This window comes from Zingiber officinale, chromosome 8A, assembly GCF_018446385.1.
Source record: "Zingiber officinale cultivar Zhangliang chromosome 8A, Zo_v1.1, whole genome shotgun sequence".
Lineage (NCBI taxonomy): Eukaryota > Viridiplantae > Streptophyta > Magnoliopsida > Zingiberales > Zingiberaceae > Zingiber > Zingiber officinale.
Window position 1 is genome coordinate 77,418,887 of NC_056000.1, and position 26,267 is coordinate 77,445,153.

At 42.4% G+C, this 26,267-nt stretch overlaps 1 long non-coding RNA gene and 1 pseudogene across 1 annotated transcript; both read right to left on the bottom strand.

The window, feature by feature from the left end:
- Positions 1–26,267, bottom strand: part of LOC122010990 — a 52,162-nt pseudogene that overhangs the window by 19,510 nt on the left and 6,385 nt on the right.
- Positions 11,899–13,740, bottom strand: LOC122011841. The gene is made up of 3 exons (XR_006120044.1): positions 13,652–13,740; positions 13,478–13,552; positions 11,899–12,167 (listed from the first exon to the last, which is right to left on the bottom strand). It is a non-coding gene; the product is annotated as an uncharacterized LOC122011841 (long non-coding RNA).

The window sequence follows — 26,267 nt, forward strand, 5'->3', positions numbered from 1 at the left end:
GAAAAACCAAAAACAAAAACTAAGTTGGATGGGTGGATGCGAGGCTTTATATAGAGGCTACAACATGGGCCTAGAGGAGGAATTGGTTTAGGCCTCCTGATGGGCTTGGGCTTCCTGTGTTCGGCCCGAAGACCCAACTCAAATCCATCAATAATAACTCATACCACTAAAGGGTTATTATTGAACTACAGTACCAATTCCATATTACAATATGAGCTCCTTCTTATCATGAGTGCGTTAATCTCCCTGTGTTTAAGACATCGTATATCCATTAATTAATTGAGTTACTGACAACTCAATTAATTAACATCTGATTCTAAGAGTAGTATCACTCAACTTTATTATAATGTCGGACTAAGTCCACCTGCAGGGTTTACATGATAATCCTTATGAGTTCCTCAAGAGGACATCATCAACCTAAATAATTAGGACACAAATTCCTTCTATAATCAACAACACACCACATAAACAGTACTATTTCCCAACTCATCAGACCTATTGATTTAACGAATAAATCTCACCCATTGATAAGTTAAAGAAATAAATACTAAGTATACGTGCTTGTTATTATATATGGATTAAGAGGACACACATCCATAATAACAGAAGTTCTGCTATTTTATGTAGTCAGTACAAATCAAACAATCTCAAACGGTCCTACTCAATACACACATAGTGTACTAGTGTAATTTTATAGTCAAGACAGACTAATACCAAATTACACTACAACCGTTCCAATGGTTTGTCCCAATCCATCTTGGTTGTGAGCTACTATTTATAATTTATAAAGAACTGATAACATAATTTTCTGTGTCGCACCACACACCATGTTATCTATAATATAAATTAAATGGACAAACTGCATTGACATATATATAAATATAAAATGTAAATATTTGACCAAAGTGATTCTCATTTCAAAATATTTCAAAACATATGTTCATACAAAAACTAGGCTTATAGTATACATCCCAACTGCCTCTAGCAGCTCAACAGCTCCCACTTGATACTTTTGTTGTTTCGATCACCTAATGATTTCGTCCATTCGGATTTGGCTCATCGGGACCTATCTCCTGATGTTCTCTTCGAGCAGACTTCCTCTCTGGCTTCTTGTCCCTCGAACACCGTGCACATTCTTCTCATTCATCAGCGTACTCTTCCATAACACCTTGTCCCTCCGATGCACTGAGCCTGTCGGCTCCTTTTCCGTGCCATCCTTCTTGCTAGATGTCTCTTCCGCTCGACTTCTTGTGTTCCTAAGCTCCTGCACACTTACACACAAGGATCAAACACAACGGGACCTAACTAAACTTGATTGATCACATAAAAACTACCCAGGATACTTACAGAATGTAGCTTGGATAGATTAGGATTTAACCTATAAATCTTGTTTTTTTGCATTATCTGCGAAGAACGAGATTGGTGGCACGATTTTAGGGTTAAAATCGTGTTTAAAAATAGGCACTTTCTGATATCAATCAGGTTTCCAATCGTTCAAGAATCGTAGATTAGCAAACAGAAGCTTCCCAAATCGATCGATTGATTAATTGGTGCTTACCAATAGATTGGCGTAAGGCTTGATCAATTGGGATGCTCAAGTCTATGAACAGAAGGGTCCGAAATTGATCGGCTGATTAATTGGTGTTTGTCAATTGATCAACATGAGGAATCAATCGATTCGGATTACCCAATCACTATAAGAATCCAACAGAAAACTTCTGGATCAATCTGCTGATCGATTGGGGTCACCAATCGATCAGTTAATCGATTGAAGTTTGTGAAGAATAGAATAGAGAGCTTCTGGATCGATCGTTTGATCGATTAGGGTCACCAATCGATCAGTCAATCGATTGAAGTTCGTGAAGAATCAAACAGAGAGTTTTAGATTGATTAGCTAATCAATTGAGGTTACCAATCAATCGGCTAATCGATTTAAAATTATGAGAAGCCAATAGAGAGCTTCTGGATCGATTGACTAATTGATTGAGATTCACCAATCGATTAGAGTTCGCTGGATTGCCCAAAAAAGGTTTCTGAATTAATTGATGAATAGATTGGCATTAGTCAATCGATGAGGATGAACAAGCGAACAGAAGCCTTTTAGATCGATCGATGGATCGATTCATGTGTGTTCAATCGATTGGCACACGTGTGAATAAATTCACATCCATTCTCGCTCGATTGAAAAATGTGTCAATCGATTCCTATTCAATACCAATCGATTGATAACTGAATTTAGCCTAATTTTCAACAATTTCTTCTTGGATTCTTCTTCGCTCTTGCTACTTAATCAAACCTATACTATCGCCAAAGGGAGAACTATTGGAGAGGCTAGGAGTATTAGTGTAGAGGGATGTATGCCCATGCTAAGAGTGATTGACCCAAAAGAAAATTATTCTTATGTCGGATATATATTAAAGGAAGCTTACAAATTAAGTTAAACTTCTTGATCATGCACATGGCGTGTCGGCCCAAAGGAAAAGACACTGTGTGGCTGATTAGAAGCATTGTGAATGATCCTAGAAAACATAAGCTAACTAATGAAGCTCATGAATAAAGTATCATATGCATAATGTGTCAGCCCAAAGGAAGACGAGTTATGCGGCAGATGAAGGTAATCATAAGTTATTTTAGAGAGTATCAATAGCAAGTTACTATTTAGTCCAAAGACTTAATGTAATGTTGTACTAGATATCTCCATTAATGCTCATATAGTTGCTGTTTGTGCAGCGGAGACCGGCAAGAGGGGTGTGAATTGCTGAAAACAAAAACAAACTATACCCTCCTCGGATTTCAACTTAGAATTTAAATCAGTAATAAAATAACAACTAAATTAAGGAGACAGAAAAAGAAACAGAAACAGAATTTAACCCGGTTACAACCAAGGAGGTTGTTAGTCCAGGGTGATGAAAAAGCTCTACTAGCAAAATCTCCTTTACTGTAGGCGGAGAAGCCTTTTTATACTTAGAACGCTCACTTAGTTGCTAGGAATTGATTATAGATTGATTGCTTGAGTTGTTGTTCTATTCCTAGCTCTAGGGGCCTTTATATAGCTCCTGGAAAGTCTATCCCGAGAGTCCAAGGCGCCTCCAGCTCGGTCAGCGGATAAAACTTTATCCGCAACGCAAATGGTCAAATCTGACCTGTTGAAGGCGCCTTCAACAGGGTTGAAGGCGCCTTCATGATGGAGGCACCTCCAAGCCTGCTGGAGGCGCCTCCAAGATGGCAGCTCCATTTTTCAGCTTGGTTTCTTCAGCTTCCGATGCTCCGTTCTTTTGGGTGATTGCGGCCAACCGGAATAGGACTCACCCGAACCCAATTCCCGGCCTTCTCCTCGAGCAGCCTTCCGTCCCGGCTTCACGTCCCTCGAACGCCGCACACGCTCTTCACGCCCACCGGAGTACTCTTCCGCAGCTCTCTCATCCTTCGGACGCACCGAGTCCGTCGGCTCCCTTCCCGTGTCGTCCTTCTCACTAGCTGCGTCTTCCACTCGACTTCCTGTGCTCCTAAGCTCCTGCACACTCAGACACAGGGATCAAACACAGCAGGACCTAACCAACTTGGTTGATCACATCAAAACTACCACGGGGTCCAACAATCTCCCCCTTTTTAATGTGCATCAACCCAAGTTCAAGTTAGGGTTAAAAATAGACATAAACAGTAATTTTAAAGAAAAAATTACTAAACTAACAAGTTAAGTATAATTTTTGCAATTAGTAAAATTGCAACACTTTTTTTTAATTAAGTTTTCTCTAATTTCTCTAACTCCCCCTAAACTTGTACTTCTTTCTCCCCCTTTGATCACAGCAAAAATGGGGTCTTCAGAATTTTCAAGTAAGATTGAAGTTTTTGAAAATTTTCTAAGTTTAAAAATAAATTTTTGAAAAAATTGCTAAGTTAAAAATGAATTTTTTAAAAAAAATTCTAAGTAAAAAAAAATCCTAAGTCAATGTTCAAATGTTCCCAAAACAAATTTCTAAGTCAAGTGAATGAATTTTTAGAATTTTCCAGAAGAAAATTTCTAACCAAAAAAAATTTAGAATTTTTTTAAAAAAATTCTAAGGAATTTTTGTTTATTTTAACAAATATTTGATAAACTTTCAAAACATTATTTAATTCTTGTTTAATGCTTTTTCAGAAAGTTAATTAAACATTTTCTTTCAATATTTTAGCTTCTAGGTCGTGGCGAGGCACTAGACCTTCTTGGTTATTGGAGCAACAACCACTTCCTTAGACAAAGCTTCCATAAAAAATTTCAATGTTTAATTTTCTCACTGTAAGCTTTTAATTTTTTGAAAAATTAATTAAGCACAGATTTAGGAACCCAATAGAGGTTCCTACCTACAGGGTTATTCAGATACTTAGGGGGTACATAATTTTTGGGTATTCTTCTAAGTTGACCTTGATGCTTCCTTATATACCAATTTAATTTACCATAAATTCTTAATTTTGAATTTGGAAATTGATTTAAGCATGCATCAGATTTTAGTTTTTCAATTTCTAATTTCAAATTTTCATTTTCTGATTTTAGATGATCATACATTTCTAACGGGCATGCTCTTGCTAGGTTCAACTTTAGTTCAGCATTCTCTTTTTCTAATTGATTTAACTCTTTAGAAAGAGATTCGATAAATTTAAAAGATTGAGTTGGGGTTAAATTGCGTACCTTACTTACCTGGTCTGGTGACGCTCCCCCTTCACTCCTGCTTTCTTCTTCTAATGTTCCTCCCCCTTCATCGATGCTCATCTCTGAGCTTGAGTCTTCTTCCGGTTGATGGTTCGCCAATAGCGCTAACCCTGAGAATTCTTCGATGTCCGACTCAGAGGTTGACGAATCTGACCAAGTAGCCTTCAGATTCTTGTACTTGGAGGGTTCTGGTTTCTTGTATTTTGGCTTTTCCTTTTCTTTCTCCTTTCTCTTCAATTTTGGGCAGTCCTCCTTGATGTGCCCTTCTTCGTTGCAGTTGTAGCAATGAACCGTCCTCTTCTTTCGATGATGCCTCTGCGATTTAAATTTATTAGAACTGAAAAACTTATTAAAGCATCTTACCAGTAGTGCCGCTTCGGATTCGTCGACTGAGGCTTCGGAGTCAGAATTGTTCATCTTTGCCTTTAAAGCAATGTTCTGACTTGTCTTCTCTGCTCCGTTGGGTTCTGAAACTCGAGATTCGTGAAGTTCAAAAGTCGAAAATAATTGTTCTAACGTACTTACCTCGAGGTCCTTAGAGATGTAGTACGCATCTACTAAGGAGGCCCACTCTGGAGTTCTCGGGAAGGCATTGAGCGCGTATCGGATAGAATCCCGGTTGGTTACCTCTTCTCCAAGGTTCGTTAGTTGCATTATCAGCTCCTTGATTCTCGCTTGGAGTTGCGCTACCTTCTCGCCTTGGTTCATCCGGAGGTTCGTTAACTGGTTCCGGAGGATGTCGCACTTCGCTAGCTTCGCTTCGGAAGTACCTTCGTAAAGCTCCAAGAATTTCTCCCAGAGATCTTTCGCTGAGTCGTAGCTTCTGATCCGATGGTGGCAGCACGCTAAGCAGGTGGAACTCTGCCTTTCCGTTGGCGACGAAATCGGCTTGCTCCTTCTTGCTCCATGTGTTTTCTTCTTTGTCTTTGCAAAACCATATTTCATTGTAATAAGAATATCAAAATCCGTTTTAAAAATACCTCCATTTTGCGCTTCCAAGTGGCGAAGTCTCCGTCACTGGGGATGGATGTTCGCTCCGCCCATCGTCTTGATCGTAGTGCTTCATTCGATTAGTCGAGGCGATCGAGCTCGATACCACTTGGTTGTGCAGCGGAGACCGGCAAGAGGGGTGTGAATTGCTGAAAACAAAAACAAACTATACCCTCCTCGGATTTCAACTCAGAATTTAAATCAGCAATAAAATAACAACTAAATTAAGGAGACAGAAAAAGAAACAGAAACAGAATTTAACCTGGTTACAACCAAGGAGGTTGTTAGTCCAGGGCGATGAAAAAGCTCTACTAGCAGAATCTCCTTTACTGTAGGTGGAGAAGCCTTTTTACACTTAGAACGCTCACTTAGTTGCTAGGAATTGATTACAGATTGATTGCTTGAGTTGTTGTTCTATTCCTAGCTCCAGGGGCCTTTATATAGCTCCTGGAAAGTCTATCCTGAGGGTCCAAGGCGCCTCCAGCTCGGTCAGCGGATAAAACTTTATCCGCAACGCGAACGGTCAAATCTGACCTGTTGAAGGCGCCTTAAACAGGGTTGAAGGCGCCTTCATGATGGAGGCACCTCCAAGCCTGCTGGAGGCGCCTCCAAGCTGGCAGCTCCATTTTTCAGCTTGGTTTCTTCAGCTTCCGATGCTCCGTTCTTTTATATGATTGCGGCCAACCGGAATAGGGCTCACCCGAACCCAATTCTCGGTCTTCTCCTCGAGCAGCCTTCCGTCCCGGCTTCACGTCCCTCGAACGCCGCGCACGCTCTTCACGCCCACCGGAGTACTCTTCCGCAGCTCTCTCATCCTTCGGACGCACCGAGCCCGTCGGCTCCCTTCCCGTGCCGTCCTTCTCGCTAGCTGCGTCTTCCGCTTGACTTCCTGTGCTCCTAAACTCCTGCACACTCAGACACAGGGATCAAACACAGCAGGACCTAACCAACTTGGTTGATCACATCAAAACTACCACGGGGTCCAACAGTTGCATGTTTTGTTTGTGGAATTTATTATTGCATAACTATAAAGATACATGTCTTGTTTGTTAAATTGAGCTATATTCTTTGCTTTTGTTTATTCAGTACTTTTAATGTCTACTAATTTGAGCATCCCCGTACTTACTGGCATAAACTTTGGACAATGGAAAGAGAATATTACAGTTTTATTAGGCTGCATGGATTTGGAATATGCATTCAGGCATGATCACCCTGCACCTTTGACTGATGATTCGACTACGGATCAAAAGGTGAACTTTGATAAGTGGAAGCAATCTAATTGTATGAGTCTGATGATCATCAAAATGTCAATTCTGGAATCACTTAGAGGTTCAATAACTGAGAAAGAGAATGTTAAAACCTTTCTTAAGGAATTAGAGGATCGATTCGCCTCAAACGAAAAGGTCGAGACTACTACACTTTTCATGAAGTTAGTGTCCATGAGGTACATAGGAAAGGGTAATATTAGGGAGTATATCATTGAAATGTCCAACTTGCTTCAAGGCTTAAGACACTAAAGTTAGATATGCCTGAAAGTACCCTTATAAACCTCATATTAATCTCTTTGTCTACACAGTTCACTCATTTTAAGATTAATTATAATACTTAAAAGGAGAAATTGACACTAAATTGTTGGATCGAGAAGCGCTAGAGGGAGGGTGAATAGCGCTCGTGGTTATTTCGTTCAATTCGTAACCATAAATCATACGAAGAGTTAACAGAGTAATAAATGCAGCGGAAATTAAAAGCACACAGAAAGACGCAAGGTGTTTACTTCGTTCGGAGTCTAGTTCGACTCCTACTCGAAGGCCCGCGGTCGTTGACTGCTTTCGGTGGGTAACAACTATAGAATCGTCAATAGTACAAGTATGAAATGAGTACAGAAAATCTAAGCAATACCGACAACAAAATTTACAGAAATCGGAGCGTCGGGTTGTCGAAAACTTGTCGCAGCTTATCTGGAGCCTTTCGTTAGCAGCACGTTGTAGATGGATCGCTTGGTACTTCATTTTTTGAGCTGCTGGTCAAGACCCTCTTATAAAAGGTGTTCAAGGCGCCTCCATCAGGCTCCAAGGCGCCTTGAATCCTTAAGTTTTATCTCGGAAATGAATCTGCGATAAAGCTTTGACCGCTGCCTTTTATCCATCTCAAGTCGCCTTCATCACTGTCCAAGGCGCCTTAAACCACCTGTTCAAGGCGCCTTGAGCTTCCTTCAAGGCGCCTCCAACCCTTCTGGACAGCTGGCTTCGGCTCGCACCCGAGGCGCCTCCAAGCTCCTGGAGGCACCTCAGTACTATTCATCCGGGGCTATTCTTTGCACTTTGGTCCCTGCAAGATATATTAATCCCAAATATACCCTGCAACACAAAGTTAGCACATAAAACATAATAATATAAGTGAACGACAGTCATCGGACTGTCCGAGTCTGACTTCGAATTTTCGACCGAAAACCCTAGGTCGACCCGACACCTACTGTTCCCTCTGCGGGGAATGCGTCCTCACCTACTCCACTCAGGATATTTACCTGATGCCAGTCCGGTCCTCCAGACCGACTGGACTTTCCGCCTAGGGTTACCACCCCCTAGGACCTAGGGTTACCGCCCCCTAGGGTTTTTCTCCACCTAGGGTTACCACCCCCTAGGACCTAAGGTTACCGCCCCTTAGGATTTTCCTCTACCTAGGGTTACCACCCCCTAGGACCTAAGGTTGCCACTCCTTAGGGTTTTCCTCCACCTAGGGTTACCTCCCCCTAGGGCCTAAGGTTACCCCCCCCCCCCCTTAGGATTTTCCTGTAAGCTCCATGAACTTTGTTAGATAACACCACATCTTAACTTTGAACCCTTTGTCATTATCAAAACTCTGGTTCGATCGTCGGATGCTTCCCGCACCAACAAGAAAGAAAAAGAAAAAGAAAAAAGGTAATGGAAAGAGTAAGTGTAAATAACTTGCATTGACTGAGGCTTCAGGGTATAAGGTGCAAAAGCAACAAGATCCGGATTCAACTTATTTATTTTGTAAAAAGAAAGACTAACTGAAAAAGGATTGTCCTAGATACACCAACTGGCATACCAAGAAAGGTATACTTTTCAACTTTGTTAGTTCAGAAGTCAACCTAGTTATTGTACCTAATAACACTTGATAGATAAATACTGGTAAAACTACTCACATAAGTGTAAATATGCAGGGTTACCTCATGAGTCGAATGTCAATTGATGCGGAAAGATTTATCTATACTAGAATAGGCAAGAAGGTAAAAGTAGAGACGATAGGTGTCTTTAGAGTTTGTTTGTGGAACAATGTACTTTTGAATTTAGAAAATATATTTGTAGTGTTGTCTTTTAAACGGAACTTAATTTCTATTTCATGCTTGGACAAATCTAGATACACTTGTTCATTTTGAAATGAAAAGTTTAGTTTTTTTTTTAAATTCTATCTTGTGTGGTACTAGTTCCTTGATTGACAAACTATATAGATTGGACACTGAAATTCATACGGATAATTTTATGATATATAGTATAGGTGAAGTATGGTGTGATAAATGAGAATTCATCCATGTTGTGGTATAGGAGTTTAGGGCATATCTTGAAACAATGCCTAGAAAGGTTAATATCGCTAAGAATTCTCAATTCCCTTGATATGTTAGCTTTTGGAATCTGCATTGAGTATATTAAGGGGAAAATAACTAATAAAAGTAATAAGAGTTCAAAGCGGAGTAGTGGAATTTTAGAGCTTATACATACGAATATATGTGGATCATTTCCTAAGACTTCTTGGAATGGTCAAGTATATTTTATAAGCTTTATAGATGATTATTCTCGATATGGATATTTGTATCTTATTCATGAGAAGTCGCAATCCTAGACATGTTCAAAACCTTCAAAGTCGAAGTTGAAAATCAACTTGATAAGAAAATTAAGTTCGCGAGATCAACCCATAGTGGTGAATACTATGGTAGATTTGACGGATCAGGTGAACAACATCCTTGGTCATTTGCGGATTACCTTGCTGAGTGTGTTATCATGGAGCAATACACCTTGCCTGAGACACTTTAGCAAAATGATATAGCAAAGCGACAAAATCAAACCCTTAAAAACATGATGAAAAGTATTATTGCATTTTCTTCTTTACCGAAGTCCTTGTGAGATGAAGCACTCAAGACTACAGTTTACCTACTCAACAGAATTCCTAGTAAGGCAGTAACAAAAGCCCCATACAAGTTGTGGACAGATAGAGGGCCTAGTCTTTGGTATCTACATGTCTGGGATTGTCCAACTGAGGCTTGGCCTTATAAGCCTAACGAAAGAAAATTGGGCTCAAGAATCGTTAGTTGTCATTTTGTAGGATGCTCTGAAAACTCAAGAGGTTTCAAGTTCTATAACCCCTTGAGCATATCCTTTTTCGAGACGGGTAATATCAAATTCATTGAGGATAGTGGGAGTGATAAAGTTAGAGAAATTTCATTTGAGGAAAACATTAGTGATCCTATTATGGTAACTACTGATGCGGTTGATAGTGAAATTGTTATCGTTCTACATATAATTGAAGCTGCACAATCGAAAGAAGTAGTTGGCCATGATATTCTCATGTCACCTTCAATTTATTTAGAAGGTACATCATCTCAATAGAGGTATTCCCTCCTATGGTTGAGAATGACTCCCAACAACCTCAAGATCAAGTGTCACTGAGAAGATCCATGAGAGATAGGAAATCCACAATGTCTCGTGATTATGTATATCTCCAAGAGCATGAATTTAACATTGGGCTGAAAGATAATACCACATCATTCCAAGAAGTCAAACAATGCCCTCATTTGGAAAAATGGATCAATGCCATGAAGGAAGAGATGAAGTCTATGACAGACAACGACATTTAGGAACTTGTAGAGTTGTCTGAAGGTGTGAAACTCATTGGTTGTAAATGAATATTTAAAACCAAATGGGATTCACATGGCAATATCAAAAAGTATAAGGCACGCCTAGTCACCAAGTAATTCACTTAAAAGGAAGACATCGATTATAAGGAGACATTTTTGTCAGTTTCGACGAAAGACTCCCTTAGAGTAATTATGATACTTGTAGCTCATTATGACCTAGAGCTACACCAAATGTAAGTTAAGACTGTGTTTCTCAATGGAAACATTAAAAAACTATATACATGGTACAGTCGAAGAACTTTGAGTTGGATGATTTAAAGCACCTAGTATGTAAACTAAGAAAGTCTATTTATAGTTTAAAACAGACATCTCGTCAATGGTATTGGAAGTTTGATCAAGTGATTTCTTTATATGGTTTTAAGGAGAATTCAGTTGATCAATATTTGTATATCAAGTTCAGTGGGAGCAAGTTCATTATACTTGTTCTTTACATGGATGATATATTGCTTGCAAACAATTATATGAGTCTGCTACTAGAAACCAAGTTATTTCTATCCGGTGAATATAAAATGAAAGATCTTGATGAAGCATCTTTTGTATTAGGCATACATATTGTTCGTGATCATTCAAGATACACACTTGGACTATCACAAAAGACCTATATAGAAAAGGTGCTCATTCGATATGGCATGCAGAATTATGCTCCCAGTGGCACTCCAAAGGTAAAGGGTGATAGACTTAGCTTGCAACAATATTCACATCATAAACTTGAGATCAAGGAAATGCAGCAACTCCCCTATGCATCAGCCACTACAACAAAAATAGTTTTTCGCAACGCACAAATTTGCTTTCCGCATCGCGCATTGTATGCTACACAATTAAAAGCTATTGAAAGTCATAGGTTATTGATAGCGTGCATTTGTACTCTGCAGAAAACACATTCCATGGCGTGCATTTGCACGCTACAGAAAACACATTCCGCAACGTGCATTTGCACATTGTAGAAAATACATTCCACAGCGTGCAATGCACACCGCGGATAACACATTCCGCAGCGTGTGTTGTGCGCTGCGAATACACTATTGAATGTATTTTCTATAAAATGCAATGCATGCTGTTAATATTCAAATTCGCATCATGCGAACGTACGATATTGATGTTTTTATCTATATTAAAATAAATTCAATTTCATTGACAAAAATGATTAACCAAATGTTTACAACAAATTTAGTATAAATTTAAATCTAATCCATACACAAAAATAATAAAAGTCATTGTCTTTCATTATACCAAAATATAAGGGATGAAGATCCAAAACAAGATATGAAATCTCTAACAAACTAGCTAGTACATATATAACAGCAATTATACTTTCAATCCATACAAATCAGTAGAATATATATCAATCACACAACGCTATAAATTAGTTGACTTCTTTTTTACTAGAGCTTCCACTTTAGACACTTGTGTATCTTTGTTCTTCTCGACAGGAACAGCAGGTGAAGTATCCTTACCGACTATCTCTTCTGATGGCGGTACATGAGTGTCATTAGGAGTAGACTTAGAGATAACAACTTTCATCCCAAGAGCCATTATCTCACCTTCTTTGGCAATGAACTATCAATCATATAAAAATTCAATGGTATTAAGTTCCATGAGAAAGAAACGTTAAAATATAAACAAAGCATAAATAAAAAAGAGATCCTCCAAGAATAATTCCATCATCAGGACTAGCAACATCAATAGTTACTTAAAACATATACAAATAAAATTATAAGAGTTGACTAAAGGATTATGGATAAAAACTTAATTACGTAAAAAAATGTTTTAAATAAGATATATATGAATAGCACTTGAAACCTTGCCAGTTTCATCTGAGAAATAGGTTCATCAACTTTAACTCTATCACCAGGTTCTGTTTTCAATACCAACAAAATAAGACCCAAAATTCACTTAGGTTTCACAAAATAATCCACAATCACTAATTGTGTAGGTATAAATAAGATGAGAAGAAATTGAATCAAGTATGAGAAAATAAAATTAGCAGTATCTAATGTTAGTTAAAAATTGGATCAAGTATGATAGTCTAAAAAGGGAAAAAGAGAGAGGAAAATTAATGACAATCAAGCGTGCCCTAAATGATTTTGTTAATACCAAGAATATGGCCTTACACAATGTGATTACATGAAAAGATCAATGTTGTTGATCCCAAGTATGGTCATTCTTGTTACTGAATTTGCATAACAAAGTGTAGAGATAGAATGAAGCCATAAAGATTTAATTATCTAGCTAATATTAATGTTGTTGCAGACATTGACATATAAAGTTTAAAGGTAAGAAAAGATCAATGTTACTTACACCTTGTTTTAGTCATATCATAATCTAGAATTTGATAGTCAAAAGTGATCTACAGATTATATAAAGGCCGCATGCAAAAATATGGCAATACTTTATCATGATAGAAGGAAAACCTATTCTTGTATGGCAATGTGCATCATTTGTTATTAAGACAAATAACAAAAATATGGTTGAATCTTTATTGCTTGTGACAAACATTCATCACAAGTTCAAGATGTAACATGTAATTAAAACATAGTCATACACCATATTCAACAAAGTGTGACACTGTTTAGGTGATTCGATGAATAGAAAGGGGGTTTCAAAAACTTGTAACCTTGTCCAGACAATGAACAAGAGAAGTTTTTACTCATAATAGCAAATTTCACTTGACTTGCTATTTGTGTCATAAGTTGATGTCCACCTTTTACATTTCTCCATTTAGTATGCATTTTCTGTTGATCTAGACCAACTAGTAATGACCATTCATGTTATGTGAAAATGCACATAATGCACACATACAAGTGAGTACAAGTGTATGTACATATATACAGACATTGGCAAAGAGATAGAGAAAGATGATTGCATACTCTTTAGAAAAGTTGCTAAAGTTCCATCAGTTATATATTCGCCAATGAATGGGACAACAACATCAACCATATCACCTTCAACATAAGAAAAGGTGCAAGTAAGAACTCATTTACAGAAAAAAAAAACAAATAGAAACCTTAACAAAGCTATCAAGAAATGTAAACGAATCTCACCATTTTCAGAAGAAAATAACCTACTCCACAACTTGTAAGCCGTTGACCTTAGGAAGAACTCCATAACTTCTCTACACACTCAAAGAGAAATGCATAAAACAAATCCAACTTCCAAAATATTATATGAAGCTAATAAGTAAACTAATGTGGATACAAGAATACAAATCCATGACATAAAAGAAACAACAATTACTTGAGAAAATAAAAAAGAAATTATAGGATGCTTACCTGATAGGTTTTGTACAAATAGGACCACCTGAAAGCAAAACTAATGTGAATACTAACATAGTATCACCTTTAGAAATGAAATTTAGACAAAGAAAACCTGATCACCAAAGAGAATGAAATGGCTGATCTACCGGGCATGACCATAACTTCTCATGAGAATAATGTCTAAAATAAAATGATGCAGTAAAGGATAATTAGTGCTTCAAGGAACACATTATAATGTAAATATATAAGTGAGACAGAGTAAACTGACCAGAATCTACTTTCGAGTTTACACGCATTGCAAATCAGCAAAAACCTAAAACAAAAGTTCCAAATCCAAAAAAAACCTAAAAAAAAAGTTTACACGCATTGGAAATCATCACAAATCAGCAAAACAAACTTCACAAACAACGATTGCTTCGCTAGTGTCGAGCGGTGTCACCCACTTAAGTTTAGGGACTTAGAGATTAAGCTTACCATTGGCTTTGACCTTTTGGTTTGATGCGGAGTATGGAGTGGTTAGCGGAGGGCTTGCTTACTCTTGCTGTGGTCCTGCGATGCGAAGAGACGGAGAGTCCTACGACCAATGATGGGCGAATGAGGAGAGGCAGATAGGAGTCCTGCGGCCGGAGGCATCGAGTGTGGAGAGGCAGAGAAGAGTCCTACGGCTGGTGGCGGCGAGTGAGGAGAGAAAGAGAGATATGTTGCAGAGAGGCAGAGCGAGTGCAGCGAGGGAAAGGAGAAGACAAAAAAAGTTCGGCGTTTTTTTAACCTATGTTACGTTTTTAAAATCTACTCCGTGTTTTTTTATTTAATCTTCTCTGTGGTGTTTTTAACTAAGCGAAAAAACGTTTGGCATTTTTTTTAACTTGCTTGCTATTTGGCACTTTGCGCCGATGGCTAATTTTTTTTAATTGAGGAAGATCTTCTTTTATTGTAATTCCATTTACAGCATACCATATGCTATTGGTAAATGAAAGTATCCATAGCATATTTATTCTTGCATGCAGTCATTGTTGTCAAATATTCACAGCGCATGTTAACATGCAAGCTATTAATAAATTTTAATGTACGCTGTTAATATATATACATGATTTTTTTCTTTTTTTAAATTTATATTATTAATAGTGCACATTAACATATATGTCGTTAATAATACTATTAACAGCATACTTTTAATGTGCGCTGTTAATAGCGCGCTGCGAATAAGTAATTTTCTTGTAGTGAGCAGTAGGGAGTTTGTTATATGCTCAAGTATGTACGTGTCTGGATCTTATGTACATTATAGGAATATTGAGCAGATATTTAGGTAACCTTGGACCAGTGCATTGAAAAGCTGTAAAGAGGGTTATGCAGTATTTACAAAGAACGAAGGATTACATGCTCACATATCAGAGATCTAGAGATCATTGGATACTCAGACTCCGATTTTGCTGGATGCTTGGATAACCAGAGGTTCACCTCTGGTTATGTCTTCATGTTGGCGGAGGGGGCTATATCATGGGAAAGCATCAAATAAATGTTAATATCCACTTCCACTATGGAGGTAGAGTTTATAGGCTGCTATGAAACTTCCAACCACGGGATATGAATGTAGAACCTTATCATAGGATTACAGATCATTGGAGGCATTGACAAGCCATTGAAGATCAATTGTGATAACAAAGCTGCAAAATTGTATTCCAAAAATAACCGCAGTTATTCAAAATCTAAACACAGCAACATAAAGTTTTTGGCGGTTAAAGAAAGAATTCAGAATAGTCAAATAATGATAGAACATATAAGAACAGATTCATGTTAGCGGATCCACTCATCAAGGATTTGTCACCCAAGGTATTTCATCAACATGTGCTGAATATGGAGATTCTTTTTATTGGTGCAATCGATCTCTAGGGTTTCGATGTTTGACAATATATCTAAGTTTGGTTAACTTGACTAAGATTTGATTTAAACAGGACTTGATGTTTGGGAGAAATAAGTCTAATCAGGACTAGATGACTAGCAAAGGTAAGTCCTAACCTAAGGTTAGGCAAAGTGGAAGTCCTGGTGAGTGAAGCTAGGTAGCGCAAGTCCTAGTGAGTGAAGTCGGATCCTAATGAGTGAAGCTAGGTGGTAGAAGTCCTGGTGAGTGAAGTCAGACCCTAGTGAGTGAAGCTAAGTAGTGGAAGTTCTGGTGAGTGAAATCAGACCCTAGTGAGTGAAGCTAGGTGGTGGAAGTCCTAATTAGTGAAGTCGGACCCTAGTGAGTGAAGCTAGATGGAGGAAGTCTTGGTGAGTGAAGCTAGGCAATGGAAGTCCTAGTGAGTGAAGCTAGGCAACCCTAGGGAGAGATAACCCTAGGTTATATGTGATCGATTGATTTTCGATCGGCCGCGCGTGGTTGATCAGACCAGCGAATATTAAATTCTGTTAACACTATTTTACCTTACCATTTTATCTATTGTGCTAACTCAGTATTACAGGGAAGTTTAACTAGGTCGACGGACCGACCGAATAGCTGGCATGAAGTTCGGACTGGTCAACGAGTTGATCGGATGTTTGGCAAAAAGTAAATAAAGGTAAGTCACTGGAGAAGAGTGACTGTGAGGGCGCGTCCCAATTGAGGGATAGTAAGCATTGGTCCAGTATAGGTCCATTTGGGATCCCTAAGCTGAGACCTTGACTAGTTCCTGGTCCTGAGAGGACAGGAACTAATTTCTCTTTTCTATTTGTCTGTGTTTGTGCTAACACTTGTCTTGCAGGGTATTTAGACTAGCACATTTTGTGCAGGGCAAGCAAGAAAGCAAGTCTACCTTCGGGTGAACAATACCCGAAGGCGCCTTCCATGGCTATAGAAGACGCCTTGGTATTGTTCATAGAAGGCGCCTTCCATGGCTATGAAAGGCGCCTTCCATGGCTATGAAAGGCGCCTTCCGCAGGATAGATTTTGACAAGTCACGGATAAGTGCCGGTTTGCTAGGGATAAGTTTTGCCTTATTGGAGGCGCCCTCCAAGTCTTTTATAAGGCAATCTCAAGTAGACACTGACATAACAACTACATACGAGCTACTGTACGCTCATTCAAGCTTTCGACTGCTCCTGATTACTGCTACGACTCTACTACAAAGCTGCTGAGCCTAACGACTGATCCAAGGAGTTCCGATCGCGCCTGACAGATAGACATCAACACAAGAAGAGTTCTCATTTCGATCCATAAGAGTGTTGGTAACTTTGTCTTTGTACTTAATTACTATAAAAGGGCAAGTGCAGTGTGTTGCACTTGACCTAACCTTTTTGTACTTGATTATCTCTTCCAGGGGTACCGAAAGAAGTTTTTAGTGGATTGTCTATCGATAGGTCCGCGGGACCTAGGCCTTGGAGTAAGAGTCGCCGAAGGCTCCGAACCAAGTAAAAACTGTCTGTGTTTTCTTATGTCTTGGCTTTTACTTTCTCATTTTCGTTTTTCACTGCGTACTATGCTTTTAATTTTTAAAAGTAAACAAGTTTTAAAAACCACATGATTCACCCCCCCCCCTCTCACATGCGTCACGATCCAATACTTTCTTTTGATGAAGTACTCATTATGTAGGAATCTGTATTTTGTGTAGAGCTCTATGTTCATGAACACATATTTTTTGCTCATTGTATATATTGTAGTTTTTCTATATGTGTGCATGATTTTGACTTCATTGATATATGGATATCATATTTACTATTATGGTTTTATATTTGGTTGTTGTAAATATGATGTGAACTTCATTTAGAGTTATAAAGTTGAATCATGATTTACCACTACGGTTTAGCATAAGGTTTTGATAAATAGATTTGGACCCATCTAGATCATAAAGATGACTTATTGAGAATGAATACTTATAGATCACATTTCATGTCATTCTTTAACTACACATCCACATTCAATCTATGTCATTAATGATATTACTACTGTAATTATTGTTGGATTTTGTTATAGTTATAATAACTATAACTTCTTTAGTCCTGTAATAATTGATTTAATGGACAAGATTATTTAAAGGGGTATTTAACCCATAAAGTTTGGTATGTTGAGCTCAACTTAGGGATTGTATGGTGTATAAAGAATTAAGTATTGCTCAAGTGAGAGATTGTAGGATTAAGTCCACATGAGTGGACTAGATCCAATTGAGGGGTGAACTTGATTTTCATAAGGTTAGACTTACACTTGATTAACATACACACAACTAATTATCATTAAAGTAACTAAACTCAATTAAGTGATCTAATGATTCAAGCATATAAAGAGGCTTTAGATTAAATGGATATGAATTCAATTAGTAGATCCAAAACCTGGTTTATAACATTGATGAACTCTTAATGATGGATGGGCTTTAAGGTGGATAGTCCCTATAAGATGAGTTTGGTATATAAAAGAAGATGCTCATGAATTATGGCATGTTGAGAGTCTCTTCAACCTCTTCTCTTCTTCATTAGGAGAGAGATAAGGATTGTCGCCGCCACTCCTGTAGAAGACTATTCTGTACTAGCAGGAACTCTGGCGATAAGTAAAAAGCAATAGTCTTTGTGATGGATTCAGGTCAGCCATTTTAAGCTATTGTTTTGATTTTTTGAACTTTAGAGATTGATTGAAGCTAAATCCTGTTGTAGATGCATCAGTTAGATCATATTTGATGTGATCCTGTCCGAGCGCTGAGTCGATGAAAACTGGGGGCGTAGTGCTCTCTGCTGCCTCCGGGTGATCTCCTCAGTGACGTGGACCTCTGGTGAACCTGCAACAAAGCCGGGCCGGGAAGAGGTTCCCGACGACGACCCTCCGACGCTCAAGTCAGGCAGCGGCGAGATGAAGTAGAGGCAAAATAACGAGACTGTGGCTACAGTAGAGGAGAAAAACATAGCTCCGTCGAAGTCAAGAGGTCTTTATATAGGACCCCGGAGAGGTGCGTGCACGCTTCCCGAGGTGTACACGTCCCTCAAAGCATACCTCAGAATGGTTATGTCAGAAAAGCGTACCTGACGTCATACCGCAACTATCCGAGCATATTTCTGCCATGGCAGTGGAAACTTCCACCGTACGATTCTCTGTACGACCCGACCGCCGACCATGCTGCCCGTCGGCGGCAGTTGTCTCGAGGTCGATGTCACCCATTACCCCTTTTGTCCTCTTCTGCGTTGTTTGTCTGTCACCGGGCCGAGCGGGACGACCGCTTAGGCCTTCCAGCATCCGGTCACAGGGCGTGCCGCACCGAGCCAGAAGCCCGCTCGGCCACACACTCGAACGAGCCACATTGTTTGGCTTGGCGTTCGACCGGGCGGACAGACCGCTCGGCCGACCAACTCCCCTTCTGAGCGTTGGCACCCCGACCTGTGGTTTGGTTTGACTGCATGCTGGTTCGGCTGCTGGGCCAAGTCTTGTCTCCTATCGGCGGGAACCATTGGCGGGCCCCTTGGGCTTTGACTTCCCAGCACGTGTCGTTGACCACTACCAATATGGCCCCCCTTACCCTTATCCCCGTATCACTTGCCTTCCCCTCAAGTCTAGTCGAAGGAGGTTGTAGGTCCGACTAACTAGACTATTAGCTCAGTGGTCTGATGGCCGCTCGGCCACTAATGTAAATGTTTTTCTGCACGGGCCCAATGAAAGCGCCCTTCGGCCGTTCGGCGGATTGCCTGATAGAACTTGTTTCATTTCTTTCCGCTAGCTGTCGGGCCAGTTGTAAGTCGATCCATGCTGACGCTTTTAGAATCCCTTCAACATTTGTGCAAATCCTTGCCATTAAGGCCGAGCATGCGTCCCTGAATACGTAATGGCGCTCATTAAATGTGATCCTATGCCCGGGCGCCACGTGGCACTATCGTCATCATCATGCAGCGGTGGCGTCACTTCCGATGGGACCCCAGGTTGTTTGAAATGAACGGCTAGATGCAAGCCTCGGGTCCCGTGACCTGAATCCCACGGCTGGGCAGCATCGGGCCCATCCTTGTAAAGCCTTCATCGCTATCCCCCGCCGCACTTCTGCATTCGAGCGTTCAGAGGCCTTCTTTCACGCTCCGTACTCCGGCGAACCAGTTTCCCAGCGTCCCGGCAATCTCTCGCCTCCTCTCCCTGTCACCCTTTCCTGTAAGGATTCCCTGCCCTTTATCTTCTTCTTTGTGCTTTCTTTAGTATTTTAGCAACCTCTGTGTTCGTTCGGTACTGTTCCGACCTTCTCTTTCATCCATCCTTCTGTTCTCTGGTTCTTGCTTTTTCTACTATTCTGGCGATGGCGAGCACATCGCAACCATCTAATCCCTCTCCCGGCCTCTGGTATACGACCATGGAGAGTCGGTTCGATGAGGGTGACGCGACGAACTTCGTCTGCGACTTCGAACTCCCATCTGCCTATAGATTAATATTAGCTACCTCATCCGATCGACCACACGACCCGCCACCCGACACTACTTGTTTCTTCTGAGACCAGTTTGTGGCCGGTCTGCGCTTTCCTCTACATCCGTTTATCCTTGAAGTGTGTAATTACTTCCACCTTCCGCTCGGCCAACTCGTCCCAAACTCATTCAGGTTGTTGTGTGGAGTGGTCGTCCTTTTTAGGTTGCACGACATTCCCTTAGTCCCCAAGATTTTCCATTATTTCTACTATCCCAAACAGTTCGAGTGGAGTACCTTCCTCTTCCAGTCGCGGATCGGCCTTGTTTTCTTCGACAAAATGTCGACCTCGAATAAACATTGGAAGGAGTAATACTTTTACCTTCGTCTTCCCAAGCTACCAGCTTTCCGAACCAAATGGTAGACCATCGTGCTGACCCCGCTGGACCTTGGTAAATACAAGAGCCAGCCGACCTACCTCCATGCAGCCAACCAACTGGCCGGGCAAAAGTTCAACATCCATAAGTTGCTTTGTGAGAGTGTGTTGTACATATTCGGATTAAGTCTGATCCAAACGAAGCTTCCGAGCAGCATGGGTAAGCGTTTTCCTCGCCCCCTTTCCTTTTGATCTAACTGATTTATTCTTCTTTTATGCAGCTGACATCATGTAGCGCGCCAAGGCCGCCGATCGGATGAAGTTGAGGGCCGCTGAGATAGAGGCGGCAATAGCTAAGGAGATGGCCGACCTGGGCATTGAGCCGGTCGGCTCACACAAGGGTGAAAGAGAAGAAGATCCACTTGCCGTCGGAGAGTCGCCCGTTCAGGAACTTGCAGCCGAGGCGGTCGGCGATGCTACTTCGTCTGCTGGACATCCTACGTCGGAGGGCGTTGGGCCCTCGGCCGACGATGCTCCACTGGTGACACGCAAGCGACGCCGGACGGATCCCCTTGCCCGTTCGGCCACATCTGTGGAACCGGTGTCAGAGCAGGTCGGTGCTCCTTCTGCAGCAGTCGACCCAGCCCCCGTTTCAGTCGAGGCAATTTCCTCAGATCAAACTCCCTTACAACTCGATCTACCAGTGGCCTCCCTCAAAGCACAACCGGTCAATTCTCTGCCCCGAGCCCCTCGTCGGCTTAGGCACTCAGGCATAATCTCCGCTCTGCTTGGCGAGTCGTCCGATCGCTCAACTTCATCCCAGTCTGATCCGAGTGGTCGTTGAGTGATTAAAGTTGTCCTACATCTCCCAACAGAAGAATTCCTTCTGGCGGCTGATCGACCGACTGCCCCCGAACATCAAATCATCATCCGCGGGCCACTTGCCAAAATATGGGAGGATGCGAGGGCCCGCGTTGCCTTAATGACTCCCGGTTAGCTCAATGATAGCCACTTGCAGCAGGCTACCAGGGTATGCCCCTCAAACTTCTATATGACTATTTTACTTGATTCTTGATATTATTTCATCTGAGCGCAGAACTAAGTGAAGAACATCGCGGTCAGCAACCGCCTGGCGGCGCTGGAGGAAGAGTTGAAGAAACTTCAGATTTCTGGAGGGGCGCCAATTCAAGGGCCCTCGTATGCCATGCTTCAGACCGAGCTGAATAAAACAGTGAAACTGCTGGAGGTCGAGCGACACAAGTCTTCTGGCCTGGAAAACAGGGTGGTTGAGCTCGAAGCCCAGGTCAAATCTCACGACCAGGAGATTAAGTTATCGACCAACACGAAAAATAGGGTCGTTTCTGATCTAGAGGCAAAGAATGTGCAGGCCCGAGTGCTGCAGCAACGCGTCCAAGAATTGACTGGCCTGCTATCCACCGAGCGGGAAAGTTGATCGGCTGACGAAGCTAAATTTCAAGGAGATAAGAAGGTTCTCCAGGACGACCTCGAAGCCGCCCGAGCTGCCTTCAAGGAGTACCAAGACGGTGAATTAGGTCGCTTCGCTGTGATGAGGTAGAACTATTTCCGCTCAGATGAGTTTGGCAAGAAGTTCAGTGATCGGTTAGTCCTGGCCTTTGAGGAAGTCATCCAGGCTACAACTGCTTATCTGAAGGCGAAGGGCCATGTTCTGGAAACAGCGTCTATCCCCCCCCCCCCCAAAGACATTGTCGAACTGTTGGAAACCATCTCTGAGCCAATCTTCGATGTTCTGGAGTGAGGAGCGCCTTTAAATTTTGGTGTTTCATCTGTATACTCGTCGTTCAGCGAGTTAATATTATCCGAATTTATCTGACTCTTATCCGACTTTTATCCGCCTTTTGTCTATGTACTGGCCCTGCGACGAGTCAATATAACCTTTTAATTTTGTTCTTGTTTACTTCTCTGAACACATTCTTTCCGAGCGACACTCGGCGGTCTTTGGGCCGGGGAATTTATAGTCACTGGTCCGACTCTGGGATTTAACGTCGCCGCTTGACGGTCTTCGGGTCGGGGGTTTATAGTCGTCGGTCCGACTCTGGGATTTAACGTCGCCGCTCGACGGTCTTCAGGCCGAGGGGTTTATAGTCACCGGTCCAACTCTGGGATTTAACGTCGCCGCTCGACGGTCTTCGGGCCGAGGGGTTTATAGTCCTCGGTCCGACTCTGGGATTTAACGTCGCCGCTCGACGGTCTTCGGGCTGGGGGTTTATAGTCGCATTGGCGCGTCTATGGGAACGCACCTGAATCCAAGTAGAGAAGATGGAAGAAGCTGGACGCCAACTCATGGTGATGCTCTCTCCCGAGAAGCTCGACGCACTCATCCAAGCGCGAGCTGCGAAGATGGTCGAGCAACAACAGAAGGCCTAAGCCGAGTGGATAGCGCAGCAAGCTGCCTCGGTTTCTGGGGGTCGAGCGGTAATGGAGGACCGACCGGAACAATACTCTACCTGGGCGCAGAGCAAGGGGCAGACCGGCACACCAGGAGACGCGCCAGCCGCCCCTATTCCGTTCCATCGGGCACTGTTCCAGACTCCGTCGGAGCTAGCCCTAGCCAACCAGAGATCGTCCGATGAAGCGCCCGTGCGGGACGCCAGGAAGGGGAAGGCACCGCGTGCAGAGTCATCCCCCGAGCGGGTCAATCGCCAGTTCTCCGAGGCGATCTTACAAGACCCTCTCCTAAAGCATTACACTCCCATATCGATCGGAGAGTATAGCGGTACAACCGATCCGGATGACCATCTCGGTAAGTTCGATAATGCTGCTACTCTTCATCAATACACCGACGGAGTCAAATGCAGAGTCTTCCTCACTACATTGTCCGGTTCGACACAACGCTGGTTCCGGAGGTTGCCGGACGGATCAATTCAGAGCTTCAGAGAGTTCCGAACGGCATTCCTCCATCACTTTGCCAGCAGCCGAAATTATCAGAAGACCAGCGTCAGCCTCTTTTCCATGAAGCAAGGCCCAAGAGAAACTCTCCGAGCCTACATCCAACACTTCAACCAAGCAGCTATGGACATGCCCGCGGTCTCGTCTGAGACAATGATGCATGCTTTTACACAAGGCTTAGTCGACGGGGGCTTCTTTCGCTCGCTCATCAGGAAGCCGCCTCGCGACTACGACCACATGCTGAAAAAAGCAAGTGAGTATATTAACGTGAAGGAAGCGCAAGCGGCCTGAAAGAAGGAAGCGTCAGGCGAGCCCCCAGCCCAAACCAAATGGAGAACACACACCAACCAGCAACCACCGAGAGGACCACGTGACGAGGGGATGAGGCCACCTCAAGATTCCAGGTCGCCCGCCGTTCAGCACATTGCGGCCGAGCGGCCTAGACAAAAAGGCAAGGTATGGACACCCATATTTTGCAAAATCCATCAATAAGCCACTCATAACATTCGAGACTGCCGGAGTCTCCCCCTGGTCAGCCAACCTGAGCCGAGGAACTATCGCCGCCGATCACCTTCACTGGACAGGCGAGCTCATCATCAGCACGCCAAGCGGTGAATAGTTAGGCGTTCACCCGAGCAGCACCACCATCAGCAGCACCATCACCAACCAAGGGCCAACCCTCGAGTCTCCCATGAGCAAGCCAGACCATCTGCTCGGAAGGAAGAAAATAGAAGTAATGTCGCTCGGGGGAAAATCAATATCATCGCTGGTGGACCAACAGGTGGTAACTCCAACCGAGCTTGCAAGTCGTACGCCCGACGACTGAAATATATGTTGTGGGATGTAGCCAAGAGAAGGTGAACGGGCCGGCGATCAGCTTTGGTCCTGGCGACCTCGAGGGAGTCGAAGTGCCGCACGATGACGCCCTCATCATCCGAGCGGTAATAGCAAACTATACTATTCATCGCATCTTTATTGACACATGGAGTTCGGTCAACATCATCTTCAAGAAGGCGTTCGACCAGCTCCAGATCGACAGGGCGGAGCTGCTACCAATGGCCACGCCCTTGTTCAGAGCCACTGGTAATGAGGTTCAACCAGTCGGTCAGATGAAGTTGGTCATTTTGCTTGGGGAAGAACCACTCAGTAGGACGCGGACCGCTAATTTCATCATTGTGGACGCTCCCTCGGCGTACAATGTCATTTTGGGCCAACCGGCACTCAACGAGTTCCGGGCTGTCGTCTCAACTTTCCATCAGAAGATCAAGTTCCCCGTGGAAAACTAAGTGGGAGAAGTTAGAGGCGATCAGTTGGCAGCACGGCGTTGCTATGTGGAGATGGTGCGAGCCGAGTTGAGGTCGGCTCGGAAGGCCTCGAGGTAAACGCTATAACCGAGAAGCTGCCTACTTTTGTTTATGAAGAAAAGGAGGAGGTACAGATCCACCCAGCCCAATCGGAGGCCACGACGTTCATAGCCTCCGACCTGGAGGCAAGCTAAAAGGAGGAGCTGACTAGATGTCTCCAACAAAACCACGACATCTTCGCGTGGTCGACGCACGAGCTGCCAAGAATCTCTCCAAGCATCGTACAGCACGAGCTACACGTCCGGCCGGACGCTCGTCCCGTCAAGCAAAGGAAGCGGGACTATAGTGCCGAGCAGAACGTCATCATACGGGCGGAAGTCGAGAAGCTCCTGGAGGTCGGCCACATACGCGAGGTACAGTTCCCAAGCTGGCTCGCAAATGTGGTGCTAGTCTCCAAGTCAGGCAACAAATGGAGAGTCTGCATCGACTTCCGTGACCTGAACAAGGCGTGTCCGAAGGATTTTTACCCACTGTCCCGGATTGAACAAATGGTGGACTCAACCGCCGGGTGCAAACTAATATGCATGCTGGATGCTTATCAGGGTTATCACCAAGTGCCGCTCGCCCGGGAAGACCAAGAGAAAGTCAACTTCATTACGGCGGACGACACCTACTGCTACAACGTGAAGTCATTCGGACTAAAGAATGTCGGAGCTACGTACCAGCGGCTCATGAACAAGGTGTTCCGAAAGCAGATCGGGCGGAACTTGGAGGTATACATAGATGACATACTCATTAAATCACTTCGAGCGGTCGATCTGTGTGCAGATATAGAAGAAACCTTCCTGACACTGAGAACGTACGAAGTCAAGTTGAACCCCCAGAAGTGTCTGTTTGGAGCCAAAAGCGAACGCTTCCTGGGATACATCATCACCGAGCGTGGCATCGAGGCGAACCCTAGCAAGGTGAAGGCATTGCAAGATATGTCGCCACCCAGAAATCTTAACTACAACAAAAACTGCAAACGACAACGGATATTATCCGTTGTCGTAGGGTCAAAAAAACCGTTGTAACTGAGGGTGTTGCAGAATGTATTGCCCTACAATAACGGTTTTGAATCCATTGTCTTTGTAGACATTCGACAATGGTTTTTATCTGTTGTTGTTTATATGCTCAAAATTTATTTACGAAGGATACGACAACGTTTTAAAACCATTGTGGTAGATAATTTCGACAACAGATATAAATCGTTGTGGTAGACTCTTTTTACAACAGATATAAACCGTTGTAGTAGACTCTTTTTACAATAGATATAAACGTTGTGGTATATAATTTTAATATGTTTTACAACGGATAAAACCGTTGTCTTTTATCACTTTTTACAAAAAAAAATTCGTTGTGGTTACATACTTTTTACAACGTTTTTAATCGTTGTCTTTAATGTTCATGATGTAACATGATAAT